The following is a 12,508-nucleotide window of genomic DNA, read 5'->3' as shown; positions in this document are numbered from 1 at the left end:
GATGGGATCTAATATTTTCACTATTCACAGGATTCACCAGATTTCTTCTGTACATGGGGACAGCTCCTATGGTGGGAAATGGCAGTTTACGTGGGATAAGACTTCTACCTGACCTTACCTGTGTGTCCTCTGCAAGCTCATCCAGGTAAAAATGGGAAAATCAAGGTGATGGAATCTGAGGAAGGGTAGAGCAATGATTTTGTGGCAATTTAAGTCATTTGAAACAACAAAAGATTTTACTTGAAGCCCAAGTTGTAAGGTAATAGTTAAACTCTCCTTTCCTGGATGAGATGTGTCTTTCAGCAAGTATCCATCTCAGGTTTCACTAAATAGAATTCTGACTTAAAATATCTGCCCTAAATCAACTTTGAGCAAGACTTAAAACTGGACTACTAAAGAGAAGGTGATGTTCCAAGTGTCCCTTGTGGGGATGACATTTATTGGGAGAGATGTTGGAGATCAGCAAGGGTCAAGACTATGAATGAAGTTGACCCCACAGGTGCAAGGCTTGTGGGTTTCAGTTCCAGTCTCACTCTTCAGAGATCGGTGACAGCCACCCTCGAGGCACCATCTGCAGGCCTATGGGAAAGACAGCAGATTTCAAATACGTGGGAAAGAAAGAAGTTAAATTTGAAAGTTGACTTAATTATACTCTCTGCTTTCGGAGAGCTTCCTCTTTGTACTTCTCAACTCATTTTTTACCCACACTGCTGAACAATTTTGGCATTTGATTCTCCCCCAAACTACTGGTTCCTGGTTTCGATTTCTGTACCTATTTGAGAAATACAAATAGGGTTAGATCTCATTGAGAAACACAGGAAAGTTACTTTATGGTTCAGGGTCTTGCCAGGCTCAGCAGATAACTTTTCATGAGGGCAAGGCGACTGCCGTTTGCGTCTGATGTCCGTGTCTAGGGAACTCTAAGATATTTGTATGCATTGTCACATTCATTGTACCTGAGGCAGGGTGGAGGCATGCCTTATTGTAAACATTTCTTTAAAGCTCTATTTGTAAATACAAAAGAGGTAAAAATGTTGTCTGTGTGTCAGTTAGGTATATTTTAAAAGTGACACTGAAAAAAGCTATGGATTTTAATAATAATGTTCTTTCACCTTTTTTTTTTAATTGGAGGATAATTGCTTTACAGCAGTGTGTTGCTTTCCACTGTACCCTTTTCACTGTTGAGAGGGGATAAGAAGGTCACTTATTATCAATCCCAGGACAGGTTTCCCTTAGGAGAGAGTATTATAAAGGATGAGAATATAGTGTAGAAATTAGCACTTAACTAAAGCAGGGGCATGTTATAGATGCATCCTGGGAGACTGGCTACTGACTGGAAGGTGTCTCCAAATTGATTGGAGTAATACCCTCACGCTTTGCTGATTCCATTCTTTTGCTTTTGGCCAAAAACCCCTCACATTTTTATCTTTGGACCTAATTAGAGACACTGTACAACTTTAAACTGTAATGATACTGCTTCTCCAGGTACCTAATAAAAGTACTGGGTTAAGAATGAATTAATCTGAACTATTTCCCCACTCTGCTGCTGTGACTTTTTACTGGGTGCATTGCTAGACACCTCTAGGCCGGAGTTCCTTTACTCGCACAATGGAGGTGAGGGACTCTGTCACCAATCCCTCCCAGCTTTAGTAGTTTCTTAGAAGTATATAACATGCTTTATTGCTTGCTGTGCAGAAAGGAACATGCAGAGTATATCAGAGTTTCTTCTTTGTCTGAATCTCCCTTGCAGGCTTTCTCTCTTTCTCTTAAAATCATAGCTGTAATTTTAAAAGTCTTTACTCAAAACTCTCTATGCTTGTTATACAGAAAGGTTAGAAAATAGAGACAAATGAAAATAATAAAAACTATGCATAATCTCACCACTCTTGGATAACTACTGTTAACAGTGTGGTATATATTCCCTCTGACATTTTTTTTAGACATTTAAAAACACACACACACCCCCTTTCGTTATGTCAGTGTGTCTTGAAGTTGATTAAGTTTGAGAAACCATCACTGCTAGATGTTCAGGACACACCCAGAGTCTGGAGGGGAAACAGGAAGATCCTCTGCTTCTTTTTGGGATTATGTGTCAATCCATCCAGGTTTGCCTCTGATGGACTTTCTCTGGCCTCCTTGCCTCCCTTTTTTCTGTTCTTTAAAATTCCATTTTAAAAATTTTATTAAAGTATAGGTTCTGTACAATATTATATGTTACAGGTCTACAATACAGTCATTTACAATTTTAAAGGTTATACTCTATTTATAGTTAATATAAAATATTGGCTTTATTCCTTGTGGTGTACAATAGATTATTATAGTTTATTTTATATTTGATAGTTGTATCTGTTCATCCCCAGAATGTGAAAGTTACTCAATCGTGTCCAACTCTTGCGACCTCATGGACTGTAGCCCACCAGGCCCTTCTGTCCATGTAATTTTCCAGGCAAGAATGTTGGAGTAGGTTGCCATTTCCTACTCCAGGGGTTCATCCCTTACCCCTATACTTTCCCTCTTCTTTTACTCCTCCCCACTGTTAACCACTGGTTTGTTCTCTGTGTCTGTGAGTTTGCTTCTGTTTTTGTTATATTCATTAGCATGTTGTATTTTTCAGATTCCACATGTAAGTGGTATCATATAGTAATTGTCTTTCTCTGTCTGACTTATTTCACTTAGCAAGATGCCCTCCAGTTTCAGCTATTGCTGCAGATGGTAAAATTTCATTCTTTTTTTATGGCTGAGTAGTATCCCATTGTGTATATCTTTATCCATTCATGCACATGCACATTTTTATCCATTCATCTCTTGATCGACACTTAGGTTGCTCCCATGTCTTTGGCTTTCTTCTTGTATCTTAGAATTTTTTGCCTTCTTTCTCTCTCTCCTAGTTTATGTGTTTGATTGACTTCCCCTCCTGGAGAGGTGGTACTAGCACCTTTCATCCTGATCTTTCTTAGAAGGAACTGTATACAGAGTTAACATTTACAGGGCAAAAAAACCCCACTTTGGTTATATTGTTGCCTTGTATAGCATAAACCCAGTACCTTATTAGGTTAACAGATTCTCTGTCTCTTTTTCTCCTATCTTAAAAAGACACAAACAAAATAAAGTGGAATAAAAAAATGACTTTAACAACAGCAATAATGGCATAACAAAAGCAAAACTCCTCCCAGGAAGGACTAGAAGACAGGAAAAATAAAGAGAGGAGGAAGGAAGGTAACTCTGATTTGCTTTGTTTACATTTGTAAATACTTTCTTAATATTTTATATTTTAAAAATGTGATCATATTTTATATAGTTAGAAATTTACCTTTTCACATAATAAATCCATCACAAACATCTTTCTACATCACATAATAAATACATATCATATATTTAGTGCTTGCGTATTTTTGCAAGGGAAGAAGTAACTTACGTAGCTTATCCCCATTATTTTTGCTGATGGAAACAATAATAAAAGAATTATGTTGGATGAACAGACTAGGGTAATGGCATAAGTATTCATGTCTTTGTTACGAGTCCTTTATGTCCATGGTAGGTATATGCAAATATGTGGCCATAGTCCTGGCGGGTGTTACAACAGACCATGACCCTGTAGTTGAGCTAGCAGCATAGTGCTCCAGGGAGTCACCACTAAGTGACTGGAGATGACAAGCTACATGGACTCTAGGCCCCTCTACTTCTCTGGGTTCCCACATTGCCAGAAGCAGGAATGACATAGTGTTAGAATCGGTCTCATGTTGAAGAACACAGCCAATTCTTTCATATTAGTATGTTTATATGAATCCTACTGAGTTGATTCTTGGTAGAAAGAGATAGGTTGGTATTATGAAGTGAACGTGTGCTCTCCCACAAAGTTACATGCTGAATCTCCAACCTCCAATGTGCCTGCATTTGGAGATGGGGTCTTTATGGATGTAATTAAGGTGGCATGTGCGTGTGTACATGCATGCTCAGTCATGTCCAATTCTTTGCGGCTCCGTGGACTGTAGCCCACCAGGCTCCTCTATCCATGGGATTTTCCCGGCAAGAATACTGAAGTGGGTTGCTGTGCCTTCCTCCAGGGGATCTTCCTGACCCAGGGATTGAACCTGTGCCTCTCATGTATCCTGCCTTGGAACACAGAGATAGTGTTTCTCTCTGGAGTAAAGGACAAATATACTTATTGCCCATTAGAAAAGGCTTTGGAGCCCTAAGTTTAGGGTTCTTCTTTTAAAATACAACTCTCAGACTTCCCTGGTGATACAGTGAATAAGAATCTGCCTACCAATGCAGGGAACATGGATTTGATCTCTGGTCTGAGACAATTCCACATGCCACAGAGCAACTAAACCCATGTGCCACAAATACTGAGCCTACATGCTGCAAGCTTATGCACCTAGAACCTGTGCTTTGCAACAAGAGAAGCCGCCACAGTGAGAAGCCTGCACACCTCAACGAGAGAGTAGCCCTCGATCTCTACAACTAGAGAAAGCTTGTGTGTAGGAATGGAGACCCAGTGCAATCAGAAAAAAAGACAACTCTCTGTATATGTACACACTCATCTGGGCCCATCCATATCACTTGTGGGGACTTGGGGGGCAAGTGGAACTGATGAACATATGCTAATACTCATGCTGCCTGCTGCCCCATGCGCCATGAGGTCCTCTGTCTCTGAATTAGGTTACTCATGTCTTCACCAACATCCATGAAACTTGTTCGTCTACAAGTTGGTTAAAATCTCAGACCCTTTACAGTCTCTAATACATGTCACTACTGTCACCATCAGAATTCTCATGTGAAAATTCATTATCTTCTTGGTTCTAAGATGTATTAACATCATAAAAATGAGGCAGATGAAGTCTTGTTAAAGGATAGAGGAACCATAAAGAAATACGCCTGAATTTAAAAACTTGATGTTGATTGTAAAAAATTTACAGGTCTTACCTGAATTTGTTGTTTTGGTCGATGACTCCACTCAGGATCTTTGTGTAGGACTTCAAATCAAGAATAATTTGAGTCCCTCTCCCCCGGGACAAACCTACTGGACACTTATAGTCCAGACACGTTTTAAGCTAGGCTAGAAAGAGATTGAGCTAGTAGAGAGAATGGAGTAGTGGGGATTCTCACTGGTGTTATTGCTTTTTTTTTTTTTTTTTTGCACGTGGAATGCTCAGTTGAATAAAGAACTATAGATTCTGCAGATATAAATGTGAAGAACATGGAACTTCATTGACTCCACTGTGATGTGTAAGACTCTGCCACATACCTTGCTCTAATGAAACTCCTACATTGTATTGAGTTGTACTCAATATAGTGATATTTTCAAAGAGGTGCTTATTAAAATTCTGACTTCTGGATCTCACCCCAGACTTAATATATGGGAATCTTGGAGGTGTTAGCTCAGGTATCTCATTTTTTAAAAGATATCAAGTGTGTGTGTGTGTGTTTTAAATGTTATTTATTTATTTGGACCTTCCCAGTGGCTCAGTGGTGAAGAATGTGCCTGCAATGCAAGAGATGCAGGCAGGAGAACTGGATTCGATCCCTGGGTAGGGAAGTTCCCCTGGAGTAGGAAATGGCACCTCATTCTAGTATTCTTGCTTGTAAAGTCCCATGGACAGAGGAGCCTGGTGGGATACAGTCTGTGGGGTTGCAAAGAGTTGGACATGACTGAATAACTGCGCACACATTTATTTATGTATGTATGGCTGTGCTGGGTCACTGGGTCTTCACTGCTGCACGGGCTCTCTCTAGGTGTGGTGAGTGGGGGCTAGTCTTTGTTGTGGTGCGTGGGCTTCTCATTGCAGTAGCTTCTCTCATTGCAGAGCATGGGCTCCAGAGTGCAGGCTCAGTAGTCGTGATGCATAGGCTTAGTTGCTTCGAGTCATGTGGGATCCTCCCGGACCAGGGATCGAACTGGTGTCCTCTGCACTGCTGTTGAGTGGGCTCTCAACAACTGGACCATGAGGGAAGCTCAGGTATCTCATTATTGACAAACTTCTCAGCTGATACTTAGACACACTAAAGATTGAGAATCAGTGTATAGATTAGGGCATCAGGAGAGAAGCCAGGTGATGAGGGTCACTGTGATTCTGGGGGGAAATATGATATGGTATGTAGTGCACTATAGTATGGAGAAGGCAATGGCACCCCACTCCAGTACTCTTGCCGGGAAAATCCCATGGACAGAGGAGCCTAGTAGGCTGCAGTCCATGGGGTCGCTGAGAGTCGGACATGACTGAGCGACTTCCCTTTCACTTTTCACTTCCATGCATTGGAGAAGGAAAAGGCAACCCACTCCAGTGTTCTTGCCTGGAGAATCCCATGGACGGGGGAGCCTTGTGGGCTGCCGTCTATGGGGTCACGCAGAGTCGGACACGACTGAAGCGACTTAGCAGCAGTAGCAGCAGCAGCAGCACTATAGTATGATGTAGAGCAAAGTGAGTGTGATGGTTAATTTTATGTGTTAACTTGGTTAGGTCACTGTACTGAGATATTTGGTAAAACATTTGTTTCTGTGATGATGTCTTTTTAGATGAGGATAGCATTTAAATCACTAGACTTTGAATAAAGCTGGTTGCCTTCCATAATGTGGGTAGATCTCATTCAGTCAGTTGAAGGCTTTGTTAGAAAAAGATTGGCCTCCCTAGAAGAGAGAATTCTGTTAGCTGACAGCCTTTGAACTTGAACTGAAATTCTTCCTTGAATCTCCAGCCAGCTGGCTTACCCTGCAGATTTTGAACTTGCTGACCTCCACAAACACTCTCTCCCAAGGGCTCTGTTTCTTTGCAGAACCCTGATGATACACCATGGTACAAGGATTACCTTGGGGGAGTGTGAGGACATGATCTCTGATTCTCAGAATGAGAATTTAAAAATTTTGTGTTTGCATTTAATAATAATCTTAAAAATTAGATATTCATATTCATGTTCATCTGGATGTTCATTTCCCATCAGGGGACCATTATATGATATCAGTGATGAAATCTGTGATAGGGTTATGACTGTTGGAGCCAGTTGACTGTTTAAAGTGACAGTATTATAATTTTTGGTGTATTTTCAAAACGTGAGTACACAGACTTCAGTGTAGGGTTGCCAGATAAAATACAAGAGGCCCAGTTAAATTTAAATTTCAGATAGGCAACAAATAATTTAATATAAATATGTCCCAAATATTGCATGAGGCTTATTTATATATAAATATTACATATTTACATGAATCATTTTTGTTGTTTATTTGAAATCCAGATTTAGCTGAGAATCCTGTGTTATTATTTGTTAAATCTAGCAATCCTCATTTTGAGATCTCTTTCCAGAGACTTCTCAGATTTGAAGGTGTTCTTTGCATGTATTTGTGCATGTGACTGCATGTGTGTTTTAGGCAGGTAGCTGGTGCTTCTTGATTATCATATTTTTTCATAGTTAGCTCTATATTACTCTTCTGCATCCTCTGTTTCATCCATCTCTGTGAGTTTTATTGATGTTAACCATACTCTCGAGAGACCTCTTTGGATTCAGAAAGTTCATATTGATTTACAACACGAGTTATTTTTTTTTTTTGCCTATTATAGCTGAGGTTTCTCTGTGTCTGGGTTCACTTAGGAAACCAAATGGCATAAGAAAATAGAGCTTGAGAAATTCAGGTTTACAGCAAAGGGAATGGATCTGTAGGAATAATTTTGATTGATGTATATTAGCTTGACAAAAATCCCTTTTTTTGTCTTTCTCATAATTTGGATTTTTTTAAAAAAATCTTTCATTGGATGTGACTGAAGCACATGGCTAAAATATTATCTTTCAACTCTCCTCTGTAGCCCCTGCATTGGCCTCAAACTCAACTATTTTCGTTTTCTACCTCACTGAAATACCTTCCAAACATCCTTACAATGTCAACATCCAATTTTACAGTGACTACTTTTTCAATGGACTGTCTCCTAATTGCTTCTGGGATGTTTTCTGGGTGCCAATGGCTCTTATTCATTTTATGTGAATTACTTTTGGTCTCAGAGAGTGTGTCCTTTTTATGTCCTTGCTCTTTCCACCTGTTCTCTAATTTTTAATGTCCAGAGTTAAGAAAATAATAGGATATTTTACTCTTGGACTGTAAGTGGTCACTGTTTATTCTCCAGATAAAGTGTAGCACACTTTCTTCTTAAAATTGACATTATAGTTATATGCTCATTTCACATAACCATTGCAATTGTCTTATAACCCATAATCTAGGTTCATAAGTGAAAGCCGATTCTGTATCTGTAGGAAAAAAATTCATTTCTGTGGCATATGCATTAAAAACCACATGGCTTTTTAATTTTGTTCTTTTCTAAGTGCTCTCATTTACTTTAAAATCTAATTTAGGTGGTGATTTAGAAGAATGAGACCTATTAAAGTAAAACCAACCAAAATTAAAGTTATTTTATAGAGGAGGGGTGAGGATCCCATTATGGTTTCTTATTACAAGCACTCTTAGAATAGTCCACAAGACAACATATAAAGTTAAAGAATGACAGCAGCTTGCCCCAGTACTTTAATTTACTATATAGATATTCTTTCATTCTAGAAGATGAATTTCCTTCCAGAGCTCAGATTTAAAACTGAGATATTTCTTTTAATACTCAATCTGAATTCTTTCAACCAATTGGAAATCTTGAAAAAAAAAAAAAAAAAAGGAATGAATGTCATTAATACAATCTAAAGTGTTTTTGGTCCAGCTAATATTGTCTAATATGATCTCTAATAATGTCATAAACACACACACACCTTTGCATATACATATATAGACACATATCTTCTTTCAGATGCCCAAACTTTCATTTTTATTTAGCTTTACAGTTTAATAAAGACACCCAGGACAGAGAACCCATCTCAACAATGACACCATTTCTCCTTTATTACTTTGCTTTGATGTTTAAAAAAAGACCTAGTAGGCATGTAGGGCAGATATAACTACATTTAGTTCCCATTTTATAGGTGAAGAAAGTGAGGATCACAGAAGTTAAGTTCTTTGTGCACTAAAAAGTGACAAGGTGGGAACTAAAGTCCAGTCCTTTGACTCCAAGTTCTGTTCTCTTTTACAGTAAGAGTTGTCATGAGCTTTATCAGAGATAATGTGTGAAAAATCTCTAGGGTATTGGTCATTATAATATATTCTCCAACTCACTTTCCCCTAAATTGGCTAACTATAAGATTCCCTTGGGAATTTGTACTTCTGCAAACACTCTTCAGGTGATTCTGACAATCAGCTAGAATGGAAAAAAAAACCTCTTAGGTCATATTCTCAGAAAACCAACTGATTGGTGATGTCAGTACCCTGTAGATTGTGCGTTTCGTCCATAGGGGTTTCCTACTGCTTATCTTCAAGTTGCAAAGTCTTATTCTCCTTATAGGAAGACATCATGGCGGGGGAGCCTGGTGGGCTGCCGTCTATGGGGTCGCACAGAGTCGGACACGGCTGAAGCGACGCAGCAGCAGCAGCATGCTAATAGAAATTGTTATCTTTACCTTCACACCTGCTACTTTTAAGCAATGGAATAGGTGTCATTGGCATTGTCTAAATGTGAGGGAGGTAATGTTATCACCATCTTACAGAATAGAATGCTGAGAAGCAGGAAGCATAAGTAACTTTCCCAAAGGGACTGTTATTAAATAAATTGATTTGGTTGACATAAGGTTGATTATTAGTTCATTCATGATAATGTTCTGGAGTAACTGAAGCATTTTCAAGTTCTGACATCAAAAGTTATCTTTCAAAAAGAAAAGCACACTACCTCTTTCATTTAAGCAGTTTTATTTAGAGATTTTCCAAAGTCCCTTTCTTATAACACACACACACACACACACACACACAGTTATTTAGAAAAAAAAAAAAAAATGAAACCTGATAGTTTAAAGCTGTTATTTAATAGAACAATTTGTTTATGTAGTTGAAGAAGAACTTTAAAAGGACTTTCCAGACCATATTTTCTAGAAACCTTAAATACTTCAGTCCACCCTGGGAAGAAACATTTGCTTTTGGAAAAGGCTGATGGTTTGAGTAATGTACTTTGTTTTGATTCCCTTTTCTACCTGGGGAAGAACATGTCTTATTCATTATTCAATGTGTAAAGTTTTATTATTACTCCAGAGTTAGAGGAGGAGAAAAATAACCAAGGATAGGCAGTTTGAGAGAGTACCCAAGGGTGGGGAAGAAGACCTGAGATGATCCTAGACTTAAAAAATGTATTTTATGTTCAAAGCATCCTCTAGATATTATGAATTTGTTTGTACACTTTAGCTTAACTTTGAAAGGATAACCTCTAAATCCAGAAAATAGTTTTAACCATACTGTGCCAAGTTCAAAGCCAGGTCTTAGAGTCAGCTATAATTTGAGCAAAACAGTAGTAGTTACAGCAGATGCAGCTTTTCCTTGAGCCTAGCCAGAATATTACTGTGTGCAAGTTACTTTATCACTCTTGTCAATATGACTGGTCACCCCTGTCTCACAACAGTAATTGCAAAAATCAATGTGTCACACGTCACTTCCCTGGAAAGCAGCGCTGAGGATCTATCAGTCACCAGCAACTGCAACAGACGTCATTCATGTCACCTGCACCTTTCTCCTTTGTCCTCTCCAGCTCTCTCAGCCTAAAGGAGAGAAGCCTGGGTGAGTGTCCCCTCACTGGGCCCTGCTTATCTGACAGCAATCAATGGATATTTAGCAAACATTCATAATGAACACCTGACCCTGTGTTGGGTGTTAGCTCCCATCTTGCAAGCCTTTGCTGTAGTTTATTCCCTCTTCCTGGAAGGTTCTCCTCAGCAATCTTCATCTGACTAGTTTCATCTTGTCATGCAAAATCTTAACTAAGGTTTTCAACATCACCACCGCAAAAACATCTTCTTTCTGGACATGGGGACACAGCAGAAGGTGAGGATGGGATGAGCGGAGAGAGTAGCTCTGACATATATACACTGCTATGTGTAAAATAGATACCTAGTTGGAAGCTGGAGAAGGCAATGGCACCCTGCTCCAGTACTCTTGCCTGGAAAATCCCATGGATGGAGGAGCCTGGTAGGCTGCAGTCCATGGGGTTGCTAAGAGTCGGACATGACTGAGTGACTTCAATTTCACTTTTCACTTTCATTCATTGGAGAAGGAAATGGCAACCCACTCCAGTGTTCTTGCCTGGAGAATCCCAGGGACAGAGGAGCCTGGTGGGCTGCCGTCTATGGGGTCGCATAGAATAGGACATGACTGAAGAGACTTAGCAGCAGCAGCAGCAGCAGCAGCGGGAAGCTGCTGTATAGCATAGGGAGCTCAGCCCGGTGCTCTGTGATGACCTAGAGGGGTGAGATGGCAGTGGGTGGGTGGAAGGGAAGTTCAAGACAGAGGGGATATATGTGTATTTATAGCTGATTCATTTGTTGTACAGCAGAAACTAACACAAACTCCAACAAACTCCAACAAACAATAGTTAATTGGAACCTCCCCAAAAAAGATGTTCTTTCAATCTAAAATAAACATCTGGTCACATTCTGTCATATGGTCCTATTTTAATCCTCTACATAGCATTTATTATTATCTGTTATTTTTCTTATCTTAAAAAATATATTTTCTGTTTCCTATTACTACAGTGTATTTACCACAACAGATGGAAACTTCCCTTTCTTGTTATCACTCAAGCACCTAGAATATTTCCTGGCACATAAACATTTGTTAAATGAGAGACTTAGGATACAATAATGGAACAGAAGTGGACATGGTTCCTGATAGGTGGGGCTGCTTGTAGTTTAGCAAGGACAATAGACATTAACCAAAGAATTCTACAGTTTAATGCAAATTTACAGCTATCATTAGTGTGGAGATAAGGCCATTCTAGGAGGACTTAGTAATGGGGTAATTAACCGTAAAATGGAGGTCACCCTGGGATCCCCAAGAAAGGGCAATGAGGAGAGATAAAATCTAAAAGAAGAGGTCAAAGAGGTTGAGCCAAGTAGGGAGATTGTTTAAAACCAAGGAACTTCTGTGTTTCAGGTTTTGTGGTTGGAGGGAACACGTTCATTCAAGAAAAAAGCCAGTGTGGTTGGCTTGCAGAGGGAAAGTGAAAAGATAGTTCTGAGATGAGGCTGGACAGACAGGTGGGATCCAAGCCAAGGCAGGATCTTGTGGACAGTGTTGGGCATTTGCATCTTTAGTCTAGGATTGATGGAGAGCCTCTGATGAGTTTTAAATAGTAGTGGAGAATGGTGTGATCAGATCTGCAACTTGAAAACAAATCACTGTGCATTGTAGAGAGTAGACTATTTAGTGATGGTTTACATAGGAAAAGCAATGCCATCATTCAAGCAAGAGATGTGGGCTGTTTGGGTTGGGATACTGTAGAAGAGATGCAGTGCAGAAAGATTCAGGAGCTATTCTGTAAGTCAAGTCAGTAAGATGTGGTTTTGGGGTAGATATCAGGGCAAGAAGTGATGCTTTTGAACTGTGGTGTTGGAGAAGACTCTTGAGAGTCCCTTGGACTGCAAGGAGATCCAACCAGTCCATTCTGAA

General features: G+C 39.5%; 1 long non-coding RNA gene across 1 annotated transcript; it reads right to left on the bottom strand.

The window, feature by feature from the left end:
• Positions 1-404: 404 nt before the first annotated feature.
• Positions 405-5,125, bottom strand: LOC133245316 (uncharacterized). The gene is made up of 2 exons (XR_009735634.1): positions 4,927-5,125; positions 405-579 (listed from the first exon to the last, which is right to left on the bottom strand). It is a non-coding gene; the product is annotated as an uncharacterized LOC133245316 (long non-coding RNA).
• Positions 5,126-12,508: the final 7,383 nt, after the last annotated feature.

The sequence above is a fragment of the Bos javanicus genome, chromosome 3 (genome assembly GCF_032452875.1).
Source record: "Bos javanicus breed banteng chromosome 3, ARS-OSU_banteng_1.0, whole genome shotgun sequence".
Taxonomy (NCBI): domain Eukaryota; kingdom Metazoa; phylum Chordata; class Mammalia; order Artiodactyla; family Bovidae; genus Bos; species Bos javanicus.
This window is presented reverse-complemented; position numbering and strand designations above follow the sequence as displayed.